Source organism: Helianthus annuus, chromosome 10, assembly GCF_002127325.2.
Source record: "Helianthus annuus cultivar XRQ/B chromosome 10, HanXRQr2.0-SUNRISE, whole genome shotgun sequence".
Taxonomy (NCBI): domain Eukaryota; kingdom Viridiplantae; phylum Streptophyta; class Magnoliopsida; order Asterales; family Asteraceae; genus Helianthus; species Helianthus annuus.
The window spans coordinates 24,734,945-24,750,452 of record NC_035442.2 but is presented as its reverse complement, the minus strand read 5'-3'; positions in this window follow the sequence as shown (position 1 = coordinate 24,750,452).

Here is a 15,508-nt window from a genome sequence, read left to right as displayed (position 1 = left end):
AATTACAAGGGGCGAGTTGGTTCTCCAAGATAGACCTGCGTTCGGGGTATCATCAAGTTAGAGTACGGGGAGAAGATATTCCAAAGACCGCGTTTAGAACCCGATATGTGTATTATGAATTTCTAGTCATGTCTTTCGGATTGACGAATGCGCCGGCTGCATTTATGGATCTTATGAACCGGGTATGCCGACCCATGTTAGATAAATCGGTGATCGTGTTCATTGATGATATTCTAGTTTATTCGCGAAGCAAAGATGAGCATGCAAGGCACTTGCGTGAAGTACTTGAAGTTCTCCGCAAGGAGAAACTTTACGCGAAATTCTCAAAATGCGCCTTTTGGCTCAGAGAAGTGCAGTTTCTGGGGCACGTGATCAATTCGGAGGGTGTCTTAGTAGATCCGTCAAAGATTGATGCCGTAATGAAGTGGGTTTCTCCGAAGAACCTGACTGAAATAAGAAGTTTTCTGGGCCTCGCGGGATACTACAGAAGGTTCATACGGGATTTTTCAAAGATAGCCTTACCCTTAACAAAACTGACGAGAAAGAAAGAGAAGTTTGTGTGGGGTAGAGAACAGGAGGAAGCCTTTCAAATATTAAAGGAGAAACTATCACGTCCTCCGGTCTTGACATTATCGGATGGGACTTAAGACCTGGTAGTCTATTCGGACGCTTCACACCAGGGATTAGGCTGCGTTTTGATGCAAAGGGGAAGGGTTACCGCATATGCTTCACGACAATTGAAGCTGCATGAAGTAAACTACCCAACCCACGATCTAGAATTGGCAACGGTAGTGTTCGCCTTAAAGATTTGGAGGCATTATCTATATGGCTCGAGATGCACAAATTATTCGGATCATAAAAGCCTTAAATATTTCTTTGAGCTGAAAGATTTAAATATGAGGCAACGGAGATGGTTGGAACTTATCAAAGATTACGATTGTGATATCCTTTATCACCCGGGAGAAGCAAATGTGGTAGCCGATGCGTTAAGCCGAAAAGAGTATCCGTCTCCCCTTCGAGTAAAATCCATGAAGATGATAGTTACGCCATGATTACTTGAGACGATACGTGAATCTCAAATAAAGTCGCTTGGAGCGGAAGACTTAAAGAAAGAAAGATTAAAAGGTGTAACCGATAAACTAGAAGAAAATTCGACCAGACTCAAGACGAGATTCGGCCGAATTTGGATACCACGTTTTTGTGAAGTCAAGACTGCATTACTTGAAGAAGCTTATAAGTCACGATATTCAGTCCACCTCGGGGCTACAAAGATGTATCGGGAGTTAAAGGCTAATTATTGGTGGCCGGGCATGAAACGCGATATTGTCAAATATGTCGCAAAATGCTTAACATGCTCTCAAGTGAAAGCAGAACATCAAAAGCCATACGGAGAATTACAACCTTTGGAGATACCGGTATGGGAGTGGGAGGAACTAACGATGGATTTAGTAACCAAGCTTCCTAGAACGAAAAAGGGCCACGATACAATATTGGTAATCGTGGACCGACTTACGAAAAGCGCTCATTTTCTACCCATCAAAGAAGCTTACTCTTCCGAGAGAATGGCAGAAATTTACATGAACGAGATTATATCTCGACACAGGGTACCTGTGTCAATTGTCTCAGATCGGGACACTAGATTTACTTCTCGCTACTGGCAAAAGTTTCATGAGAGCGTGGGCACGAAGTTACACATAAGCACTGCTTACCACCCCAGACTGACAGCCAGTCAGAAAGAACCATTCAAACGCTTGTCGATATGTTAAGAGCGTGTGCCATAGACTTTGGGGGAAGTTGGGATGACCATTTACCACTAGTGGAATTCTCTTATAATAACAGCTACCATAGTGGTATTCAAATGGCTCCATATGAATTACTGTACGGGAGGAAATGTAGAACTCTCGTGTGCTGGGGAGAAGTAGGGAAAAGAGAGCGTGCGCCAAGTGATTTAATAGCACTAACAAACGAAAAGGTTGAATTGATTAGAGCTCGATTGAAAGCAGCCCAGGATCGGCAAAAAGCTTATGCGGACAAGAGAAGGCGTCCTATTGAGTTTCAAGTTGGGGATTACGTTCTATTGAAGGTGTCGCCATGGAAGGGTGTAATCCGTTTTCGCAAGCGGGGCAAGCTAGGTCCTCGTTATATTGGACCATTTAAAATCTTGGCTCGAGTTGGAAGGGTTGCATATCGATTAGAGTTACCGTCTACACTAGATGGGATACACAATACTTTCCACGTATCACAATTAAGAAAGTGTCTTGCGGATAAAACAGCTTTAGTGCCTCTCGATGATATCGAGTTGGACGAGGGGTTAAACTATGTCGAAAACCCAATAGCCATTAAAGACGTTAAGGTGAAAAACCTTTGCAATAAATCCGTGAGACAAGTATTGGTTCAATGGCAACACCGAAAGGGGTCAGAACTTACATGGGAATCAGAAGATGAAATGCGAAGACACTACCCTTTTCTCTTCGGTATGTCAATGTTTAATGCGTTATGTGTCTAGGTTTCGGGGACGAAACCTCTTTAAGGGGGGTAGACTTGTAACACCCCAAAAATAATTATTTGACATAAGTTAAAATGTAATAATAAAAGGGTAGTATTTAAATTAATTAAGTGATTAAATGGAGGGACTAAAGATGTAAATGCCCAAAATTTAAGTTAGTAAAATGCTAAATGGTAAAAACCCACACACAATTCGTGTGTGGGGTTCTGGTCGATCGACATGAGAAGAGCAAAGGGGGGTGAAAACCCTAACTTTATAAAATCTACTAGAATTGCTAGAAATCTTAAGAAATCGAAAGTATAATCAGCAAATTCTAAGCTCCTACACCTGTTCTTCGAAGTGGTAAGTTCAATTTTGTGATTTGTTGAATTGTATGAAGTGGGTTTTAACCCAAGCATGAATGCATGACATAAAATTCGTGAAATTTAGTTAGGGTTAAGGAATAGGATAAGAATTATGGCAGAATTTATGTTTAATTTTGGATGGCTTGTTGTGATTATAGCAAAAACCCGCTTGTTAAGAAGCTAGTAAGTGTAGGATGATGGAATAAGATCTTATAACTAGAATTTTGGATTATGAGCTTGATGTGATACATGAATGATAAATAAAAGTGATGTAGGATGAAATAGTTATGTAAATTCAAATAAATGTGAATGTTGTATGATGATGAACTAGAAGGGATGTGCTTTATAGTCTTGTGCCGTATACCATGATTATGATGGCTACAAGGTGTTTGATGAAATGCTTAAGAGATAAACGTATGTGTGATATGGAAAAATGGATGAATGAAATTGATGGACTAAATAAATGATTGAATGTTGTAATGTTGTCGTGAAGGAAGAAGGTACAAGCACTAGGAAAACGGAAAGCACGCAAGATCGAGGTATGTTCCTTGGCATACAAACTTTACTTGTATTTTATTAACAATCACGAAACATAACCCTTGAATTTAAAGAATTATGTTGGATGATAAGTAGATAGTAAATCCCTTGCGGATTTGGTTAAGATGACAAAGATTATGGCAAGTTATGAAAATCGACCGGTTCAAGTTGAACAAGTAGAGTAAGAATAAGGAGCCATCCATTTAAAATGGGTGGTCGTGAATGCGATTTATGAATGTATGAAGTTCAATCCGTTGTACGGGTAGAACGAAAGGTTTATGTGGAAAAGCAATTAACCTGATGTTACCGGGTCGAAAGTAGTATGCTTAACTCTCATTATGAGAGTGTATGCCGTACCCATTAAATTGGGTAAATGAATGCGTATAAAGACGGAAATGTGTAATGAATGGAATTAGAATGTTTGAGATTGTATGCGGGATAAGTATCATGACTAACCTTTAAAGTTTTGGTGTTAAATGTAGGTAAATCCTCATCTTAGGCTACTTGGCGAAATGGAGCGAGCACGTGATCACCATTTAACATACCAAGCATTTCCCCTAGTTTGTTTTAATGTTTTGGGTCAAATATTTGTAAAATTTTGTCTCAACTTGTTAGTAGACATACTTGTCAAAACTTAATGTTTTTTTTGGGGTTTTATTTGCGTCTAGTTGTAAGGGTCATGAAATATTCTTGTATGGAAGTCGAAAGAAACAGGGATATGCTCGTTTTATGGGCGGGTCATGCCTAACTTTTGTAAAATCATGCTTTAATGTTAATAGTTTTCTTTTTATTTATTGTGCAAAAGGGAATGGGTGTTTAAAGGTTTTGCTTATAGCACTTTTGGTCGTTATTTCATTTGTCACGAAAAAGCGGGTCTTACAATGAATAGATTATTCATTTCCCTCAGCGGATATTTCTTTGAGAAGCGAAAAATGAATAGCTAGTTCTTTTTTCCTCAGCGGGTACTTCATCAGAAATGGAAATGAATATAGTTAACTTTTGTTTCTTGATTAGATTGATACATGACAAAATTTGTTGTGGTTTCTGTGCACTAAATTCCATAATTATGTATGCATCCATAATTTCGTAATTCCTTGCACAGTCTGCACAGTTTATTTTATAATGTGTAGGGAATAGAATCGGTCGAACAATCTTGTGATAACTTTAATTTGATTAGGTCAACACATAAACACGTAAGCACATAATAGTTACACAATTGTTCACTTGGTTATTTAATTCGTTATTAGTTTGTTATTAACTTGACGTTGATTTGTACACGGGCATTCAAAGTATATTAGGAATCCAGTCAATGGACTTCAACTAGCACTTCAAACATCCTCAAGAATTCTATCTTATAAAGATAGGACAGTCTTATAAGCATTCAATTTCGTTCACAAAGAATCCTAAGATTCGAATTTGCACACAAAGAATCCAATTAAGGACTTTGATTGTTGCGCTTTAAACATCCACAAGGGTCTAACAATGAAGATAGGAAGATCCAATATAGATTTGGAATTCGTATAGTGGGAGGTGTTTAGAAACCTTGTACTAGATATGCTAAGACAACATATGAAGCAATTAGATCCTTGAAATCATTGTGCTAAGCATGCTTAGTCAGCATACAAAGCAGGGTATTCTTGATAATCGTGTACCACGTATGCTAAGACAACATACGGGCAGATTGTTTTTGAAAGCTATGCTTGGAATCGTTAAAAATATGTTTTTGAAAACCTCTTGTAATGTTTTTGAAATCATGTACTAAGTATATTAGGTAAACATTTTTATGAAATGTTTTAAAACCATGTGAGATGATTTTGAAGCATGTATGAGGTTTTTGAAAACATGCATAAATATCATGAAGTCGGGAAGACATGGTATGTAAGACCAATCAAGGGCTTACGGAAGTACCCTTGGGTATCCTATTAAGGATTTAAAGTGGTACTTTGGGTATTCTTCCAGAGTTGTAATTTGTACCTTGTACTTCGTTTCTTAGAAGAAACGAGTACTTAGGACTTACGTGGAGATCACAAGCGATCACAAAATGGAAGAATTTCGAGAGTAGTTTGCTTGGTAAGGAACACGGTTCCTTGGTATCGGTATCGTAGGAATATGATGTTCATACATGTAACCACACTTGTTTTCGTATATCGTAATGCAAGTAAATGTTTATTTATAAACAAAAATATTTGTTTCATTGTTCTAAGATTACAAAAGGAAAATAATACATAAAGTTCGATCGTTTCAAAACAGCGTTGTCTTCCAGTCAGTCGAATGCTCATCCACGTGCTGGATTTACAATAGCAAGCTTTGGGCAATTGTTTCGGAAATGGCCCATCTCGCCACAGTTGTAGCAAGAACCTGGTGGAAAACGAGCTTGAGCAGGATTGTTGTCAGCTTGATTTTGTGCAGCTGCAGCTCGGCATATCCTAGCTGTATGACCAGCAAGTCCACAATTTAGGCATTTTCGGCATTGCACACTAGCATGATGATGAAGGTTACATTGGTTGCACAAGGGTGCAGTCCCGTTGTATGGCTTCTTAGCAGGGGGTTGAGCTGGTTGGTTAGGGGCAGCTTGATCGTTTTGAGCAACCACGACGAAGTTCTGCGAAGCCTTACGCTTCTTTGACTTCTTAGAGGACTTAGTCTGCTTGTCCTTTCGTTTCGACTCATCGGTTGATTTCTTGTCGCCTTTTCAGAAAAGTTTACCCTTCCTGATCTGAGATTCAGTCAGGGTAGCGGATAGTTCAATAGCCTGTCTAACTGTAGTAGGGTTGCTACCAGTAACAATGTCTTGTACTGAGTCAGGGAGGCCATCAATGTACTTTTCAATTGCCTTATCCAAAGGCGTAACCATGGTTGGGCATAACAGACCTAGTTCCTCATATCGGTCTGTGTAGGCTCGATGCTCACCGCTATCTTGCTTAAGATCGTCGAATTCCCTTTCCAATGCCCTGATTTCATGACGAGGATAGAATTCCTTCATCATTAGAGCTCGAAGCTCTTCCCAGGTTTAAGCTAGTACTACATCGGAACCCCTATCCCTCATCACGCCATTCCACCATGTTAAGGCTCGTTTCTCAAAAACACTAGATGGGAATTCAACCTTTCGCTCATTTGGACACTGAACATGTCTGAATGTGCTTTCCAGACTTTCAAACCATTGTAGGAGTGCAGTTGCTCCTTGAGACCCAGAAAATTTCGATGGCTTAGCTGAATTGAATGTTTTGAAGTTACACGGAGCATTGTTATTGTTGTTATTGTTATTTTCTTGGTTTATCTGGGTAATGAGGTTCAGAAGCACAACAGCCATCTGCTGAACAATTGTGGCTGCGAGGGCAGCATTTTCAGTTTGATCGCGTCTAGGAGGAATTTTCTAAAAGGAACAAGAAAACATGAGAAACGAGTGAGATTGACATTCGAATGGACAAAAGAGATATTGAAGACATCGATGAAACAATAGGAAGGCGATTATTCGTCCGTTGTCTCGAACAAACAAACGACGTACAGAGGCTGAACAAAGTAAATAGGTCTTTATAATGTATCGCGAAGACATGCTTTAGCCTATAAGTGGACACTCACCCCAAGAGTTCCCAGGTAAGAGTGACTGGTCCGATTATGTGGATTTGTACGAACATTCTAGCCTTAGACAGAAAACTCGGGATACAGGCACCCATCCTTCCAGATTGCACATGTTCATATTAATAAGACCCAAACTTTGACGAGATTTTGAAAACTTTGAAGGTTTAAAACCTTATAATAAATCATCTACGAGGAGATGATTAGTTTTCAAATCGGATTTGTAATTCGTGTTCTTGTTGTGGTTGTCACCTAAAGAAAGGCAACGGCATTGTTTTAAGACTAAACACAAGATAACTTGTGTTAGGGTCCTAGGAAGGTTATAGTTTAGGTCAAAGCATTACTAATAACCTAATTCCCTATAACCATGAGCTCTGGTACCAACTCTTCTATCACACCCCGACCGCGTTAAAACAACAAACCGCGGTGGAAACGTCGGGGAGTGTCGTAACAGAATCATTGTTTCACAACACATGGATTAAAGTTTCGTTTTATTGAATTAAGTTTATTACATTGTATTGAAATCAAAAGCAAAACATGAAGAAATTGTCTTTCATTGTTATTGAGTCACAAAGGCCTCGTCCATTCCTATGTGAGCATGCATCATAATCATCGTCAAACATGATCAAACTATGGTACCTGAAACATATGTGAAAATACGTCAGCATAAAAATGCCGGCGAGTACATAGGTTTAGTGAGCGTGTCAGATTCATGGCTTTGAGTTCATATTCCAATATCTCGTCCAACTACGGGAGTTGTCGAGTGTGTACCCTGAAAACAAAAGAGTTTGATATTGCAGTATGTTTCATTCAACTTTTACAAGTTGATATATGTATAAACCAAAACCATTGTAGCCATTAAGGAATCAAGTGGCACCTAGTATCGGATCACTAAGTTAATAAATCGACACCTAAATCGGAAGATCGGGTAGAATGAGGTCTTGTAAAAAAATTGAGTATTGGAACTCATGTGATATGGTTTAACAAAGCCTACATTCTAAATCGGAACCTATCCTAAGTGCTTACGACCCGTTACGACCCATTAAGGTAGCTTATGCTACTTTAACGCGTCGTTCATGCAAAAGCGCGTTCGAGACGCCTAACTAGTCCTATGACAAGTATTATATGCCCTACCATGTTTAAATATGTTGCTGTAAGACCCAGTTAATAACACTAGATTTAATGACATAAGACCTTGCATTTTATGCTAAATTTGTAGTTTACAAAAAAAAAAAACTTTCACGACTTGAAAACCATAACTATACATAGCATCCACGATAATAACCTACGAAACCATATTCAAGACAGAATCTACAATTGTTTACATAGTTTTAAAACAAAAGAACAAGTACGGAAGCGTTGGGTTGAGTGTTCGGTTCGGATATTATGCTTGATCATCATCCTTCTACTTGAATATCTGAAAAACTGAACATTTTAGACAAAAGTTAGTATTAAAGTCTTTGGACAATAATACAATCGAAACGATGTTTATAAACAATCTAGAGTAACCAAGAATAACGAAATCTCAGCTTTTGGAACTGGGTGCTACCGTAAGTTACGGTAGCCACCGTAAGTTACGGTGGCCCCTGGAAGTTTGTGATCTGCCGTAAGGCAGGAAGTTCCCACCGTAGCAATTTGTTTGCTACCGTAAGTTACGGTATCACCGTAACTTACGGTAGACTCTGCACATGTTTTCTTGCTTTGTTGTTTTTGTCATTCTAATTCCATTTTGCAGCGATTTAACCTTGAACATGTTTATCACTTACCCAAGGTTAATTACCCATATTCGGATTATTTCCCACTATCATGTTTCGCTTTCCCATGAGGGATCGCTTACGCAATAATCTACATGTTTAAATCCAAGACTTCGTGTTTGTCAACTATACTACTAGACATGTTTACCAATTCAGATCCTTAACTCCTGTATGAGGAGTTTAACTTCGCAACTAATTTAGCGTGTCCAACATACAACTTACACAATAATTATAACCATGCTTTATGTAATGGTGTCTAACTTCATGTTATTTACAAAACTTGTTTTGACCCGTTTGGGTACTGAATTAAGCACCTTACGGACATTCAATTTCCATGTTTATTACTTGTTTAAGACTTTAGTCGAGTTCATGACATAATGGTAACTCTCGATCATCATGTTTTGAATAATGACATAATACTAACAATAAGTATAATGTAATGAAACGATAAATTTCATACCTTTAGAGCACGCCTTTTCCCCGTGAATTCTCTCCGGCTTGTCCGCTTGATGATCCAGACTCTTTGCCTAGAAAATTCAGTTTTTTTTAACTTGTTTAGAATTCTTTTCATGACCATATTCACATCATTTATGAGACATGATCAAAATCTGCGTTTCCATCAAATTTAACATAAAAATCCTCACTTAGGTATTTCAACAAACACCTAATGGGTCAGATTTTTCTACAATCATTTCCAAGTTCATGACTTGCAAATTTAACCTCAAATTTCACTTTAATTAGTAAACCTTACACATATCTTAGCATCAATATTACAGGAATTACTTCCTATGATTAAATTATACTAGGATTATCATTCAAAATCCTAGTGTTCATCATCATCTTATAAAACCCATAACCTAGCTTCAATGGGTTCATGGAATTTCCTGAATTTATGCATGAATTCACATGTAGTTGTCTAGGTTTTACTCCTAGACACTATATCATCATTAATCTAACTAAATTACTATCATGCATCAACGAATTTCAGATTTCTTAAATTCATGAGGATTTCAAGTAGAGAATTCTCATCAAATTTTACATACCTCTTAACCCTCTTGCGATGAGGATCACAATTCTAAGCTCGGAATTCGTTTTGGATTGGATTTGCACCTCCAATTTAAGAGATTTGTGGATATTAGGGTTTGAAAGTGGGGAAGCTTTCCCCAGCTTGTTCTTGATCGACCAGGACCCCCAAATGGGGTGTTTGGTTTTGTTTTTGTTACTATTAGTAACATAAGATTCATTTTTAACAACTTTGGTCCCTCCACTTTTGTTTAACACTTAGTTTTGGTTCTTTAACCCTATTTCAAGTTATTGTTAGCCTTGTAGTTAACTAGGTTAAATTTTTCCTAGTTAACTAGTTCTTGTTTATTTATGCTTTATAATTCTAATATAAAGTTTCATATTTTCGAGGTGTTACAGTTGCATAATCAGTTTACGTGACAAAATTTAGGTTGCATATTCTTAAATACAAATTATGCATGAAAACGACATTTTGGTTATTTTCCTAATGCATATAAACTACCTATCATACAACTAATTATACTAAGTGACCATAAGGTATAACCTCGGAAGGTTATACCCTATACAACTATGGTCACAAAATATGCTTGGTTAGATCCTAATGATCGACCAAACGGGTCGGGTTCGAAAGTCTAAGTGGTGGTTTAGACCGCTTGACTTACGACCCTATACAAGCACTAGACTAAAAGTGACGAGTTAAACATATTAAAACATGTTTAACTAAGTTAGAAAACAGGTTTGATATCAAAACAAAGTGTTTTAAAACCCGAAAATAGCTTCATCGCAAAATACGCATAGATATGTATTTTGACTGAAACTTTGACTCGTCACTTCGACTAATTGACGTGGTAATCAGTAGGTATAGTCACAAGGGACTATAACCATCGTGATTACGCTCACGTTGCAAAGTTCGAACAAACTTTGTGTTGACCAATTCATGGTCAAAGCAGAAAGTCAAGCACTGTTTGACTTTCACGCTTGAAAAACATAAATAAGCATGAAAGAAGCTTACAAAAGGTCCAAGCAAGGAAGAATTGATCTAAAATACTCAAGTATGAAGCCTTAGCTTCAACTTAGAGCAGATTTGATCAATTTGTGTGAAGAATGAATGAGAAACCCACTTCTATTTATAGTAAGTTTGGATCAAGGAAATCATTCCAAGTTTTAGGAGGTTTAATCTTGGCCATACACTTGTGGAACATGGTTTCTAATACAATGGGAGCTCTCAAAACAAGTCCATAGTATTGAAAAATTGCATAAAAGACCCTGGAATTCAAGCTAGTTGCTGAAAAACAGATTTTCTGTCAAAATAGGGGGCTCGTGTGCCGCCACAGCACCACCCCTTAGGGGTCGCGCGACACCATAGCCTACCTGAGCCAGAAGCTTTCGAAACTTGGCAGAAATGGTCCCTGCAGCATGTTTAAGCCATTTTCGACGCGTTTAAACCTCGTTGACCCATTTTCAAGGCTCTACAAGGATGTTAAAGCATAGGGGACTTGAAACATGCTTGAAATTATCTCGAATGTCAGTTCATTTGCTCGTGCGGTCGCATTATTCGGTTAATTACGACGAAAACTCGAACGGACGCGAAAACGATCCAAATTGCACGACGAATGGTATTTTTGCATTCCAGTCACTAAAATAAAATATTTTAATGATTACAAAAATTTTTGGGTGTCCGGATATGTTCAGAACGTAAGATATGCACGTAAATGCAAACTTATGCACTTTTTAACGCTTTTAGTCCCTATTGATCAAATAAGCGTATTTTTGCATAACGAACCCCTGAAAGCCTATTTCTACGCTATGTAAAGGATATTTAGGGTACGTTTAGCTTATGATCAAGTTCCGGAATGTTCGTTACTATACAAATCGGCATAGTTTCGCAGTTTGTCGCAATTAGTCCCTGCGATCGAATAAACTTGTTTTCGACATACCAAACCCTCCAAAACTTATTTCTAAGTTACGTAAAGTTTATTTAAGGTATGTTAAGCCTATATGACTGTTCCGGAGTGTTTGTCACGTTAAACTGATTACGTTTACGCATCAGTTCGCGTATAACTTTTCAGAAAGCGATTTAAAGCTCGAAATTGAACAAGAATTGATATGTGCAAATGATACATGTATTTATACAAATCCCAAGTATGAAACACAAGATTTAATTGGTTTTATATTTGTATGATGGTCGTAGAGGCACGGATGTCACAAAAGGCATCCCTTGGCAAACCACCTCTCTCCCACTTTGCCACCACTCCACCACCACTACAACACCCACATCCACCACCATCATCCATCATCCACCTTAGAGTGTGTGTGTAGTAGTCTCGGGATCCAAGATTGATCGTAAGAGTTCTTATCAATCAAAGGCCATGTTTGGCTAAGTCTCTTACATCACTTGGTGAAGACAAGCATTTAATGTAATATTTTTTATTTTTAATCTTTTCGCAATTTTTATTTGGTTTTGTATTAATGACTTTAATAGCTAGTTTCTTATGTTGAAGGTGAAACTTCTTTATCAAGGACCTGGGTCAAGCTTACTAGGACCTCCCTCAATACCCACTGGTATTGGATGGCGGGGGTGCAAATAGCTTGATCCCCTCATATGTAAACTACTATTAATACATTAAACCGGCTACTTAGGATTGTATCCCTGCTGACTCAAACCACTTAGCCGAGGGTAACGTCGCCTTCAAAAGAGGGGCCTACCACTTTACGCATTAATAACTTAATTGATTATCTTCCAATATTCCGACCCTTTGGGATTGTATCCTTGCTGACTCAAACCACTGGGTTGAGGATAACGGCACCTTCAAAAGAGGGGCCTACTACTATAACTAAGATAATCTCTTAAAAAGTGCAAAAGTGCGGAAATCATCAAAGGTTACATTAAAGGCGAGTCGGATCCAAGTGATTCATCTTGTCTATCTGTTTTTATTTTATTTTTATTTTCAGCATTTTAGTTTTTATTTTTCATGTTTAAAACCTTTTCTAAAAATTTTGATTTGATTAGACATTGAGGATAAATCGGTACTAAAAGCTCTTGTGTCCTTGGACGACCTCGGTATCTTACCAACGCTATACTACGCTCACGATGGGTGCACTTGCCCATGTGTGTGTTAAATGTTAGTAGAATATCGTATTTTATAAATTTAAAACTTGACTAATGTGTAAAATGGGCTTAAAATATCAATAAAAATATAACACACTCAACACACATCAACTGGCCATCCGACCCACGAACCTGCACCGCCTTATCTCTCTCTCACCCTATAAATACTCGCCTGTCACATCACTGTTTACTGATGTGACAGCTCTATCCGACCTAGACGCTCCCAGTTCATTCTCAAGCACTTCTCACTCGATTCAAGGCCATTTTCGCTAATCTCCACGCACTCCCATCAATCAAATCCAGATTGTGTTTACTTGCTAAAAACACACTGTGAGTATACTTGATCCATTTTAAACGCTTTAACACACTTTGGGGTGTAACATACGTTCATATCCAAAGCGCACTTATCAAAACGCAGTCTATACTATAAACTATTATCACATGCGAATTACTATCGTACATATTTACACGTGATGCTTGATACATATGTGCTAGGACTTTACTCGCGACGTCCCACCTTAGCTAGTATGGTACTATAGTTGGACTCTCACCCGACGGGGTCTAGTTAAGGAAATCACGCCCTTTTAGGGATCTCCATCGCAGTCATTGAGTGACTTAGCTGGTAGTATTTGTCTTGTATTGTGTATGTTGTGTATCCCGCTTATGTATGTGAAAATTCGCAGCGCTTTTTATCTACTTTATTACTACTACAAACATGTATACTCGCCAATACTTTTTGTATTGACATTATTTTAACGTATGTTGCAGGTTAATCGCAGACTATCTCGAGATCAAGCTAGGAAGTCTAGAAACTCACAATAAATCTAGGTTGTCGGATTAGTATTGTTTGAGAGGACATGAAATTTGTATGACTGTTTACTGATATATTGTTTATTAGTATGGGATAATGAACGCATTAAATACTGTCATTAAATAGTTGTTATGGATTCTCTTGAGCAATCTGATTCGCCTAGTGTCGCGCCCCAATGATTCCGCCATCGGTTGGGGTGTGACTCTTTTTATGCGACCTTTTGTCGCGTTTCGATGTCTCTCGCTCCGGTTCGGGTTGCGTCTCTGGCACGATATCCACATCGGGTTCGGGTTGTTGTTGGGATGGTTGCGAGCCGCCGGGTTGGCCAAAGCCGAAAGTGGGTGGCATGAAAGAAGTAGAGCCACTCAAGTAAGCCGCGTACGATAACATGTTCGGCTTCATGTCTTGAAGGCTAAAGCTTTGTTGCGGTTAGGTGGTGTTCGGGTTCCCGGGTCTTCACGGAACACCAAATGGGGGGTCGGAATTGGTTCATACTTTTATAAAATGTAAAAGAAGTAGAGAGAAGCTTTGATTGAGAGTGAGTTTTTTTATAAAAATGTGGATGTAAAGTGGGGTTTTTATACTATTAAATGGAATTAAAAAAAAAACATTAAATAATGTTACCGTTTGAACGGTAAACTCGATCCCCTAGGCACAACTTTGGCGTGTTTCAAACAACGCCAACCAACCTTTTTTCGCGAAAAACGCTCGATCACGCCGAGAGGGGCGGCTCCGAGACGATATTGCGCGTGTTTGGGCATTATTTTTTAAAAATAAACGCCGGACGATCTTCGTGTGAAATGTGTAAGTACTCGGTGTCCTATTTTATTTTATTTTTTTTTATTTTTATTTTTTTTTTTTGCATTTCTGATGAATGGATGAACCACAAGACAAAATATATTCTGATATGACACCTTTTTTCATCATCACATATTGACTATTATAAATACGTAAATCGTAATAGTTTTGTGTTGTTGGATCACCTGTGGAGTGTGGACTACATACACCAAAGTGGGAAGCAAGTTATGTTTTTTTTTAATTGCATAAAATATTTAATCAAAGAGTAACTAAACCTTAACTAGCTAAATGGTTCAATTGAATGGAAGAAAATGATTAGTGAGGTTTTGATGGTGGCGGTATGGGAGATATGGAAAGTTAGAAACAAGAAGACTTTCAACAACAATCACATTCACTTTAATAGGACGACAAACTTAATTAAACAGACTTCGTTTCTTTGGATTACAACTAGGTCGAAATTTTGTAATATTAGTTGGCCTAGATGGTATGATTTTAATGTTCAAGATGTAATCTCTTAGCTGTCAGGTTCCAGTCTCTTGTTGTTCCGATTTCTATATTTTATACAGTAATCTAGAAGTTTCGCCGTTAAAAAAACTAAACCTTAAACTCTTTTATAAAAACTATCTGATTAAGAATTTTGACAAAACCTTAACTCTTTTATAAAAACTACCTGATTATAGAGCTTAAACTATTCAAATGAAAAGCTTAAAACCTCTTTAAAACATTCATAAAATCTCTGTAAAAACCCGTTAAAAAAATTCTCTGTAAAACATAGATCTAACCAGACCAATATGCTCATCTTGATAACCGAATAACTTCTAAAATCTAGACGTTGACTACATTAGGTCTGAAACACTGGTTAGCTGATGCGCACGCATCGGGTTTCAACATAAAAAGACGCATGCGATGCGTCAACGACTCATGGAAGACGCGTCGGGCCGACACATCCCTTTGACCACCAAACATATTGCGTCTGAGTCAAGCGCATCCATTCAAGTCAGGCGCAAGCCATCTATGTTGCGTCCACAAGGCGGCGCTAATGCGTCGCTC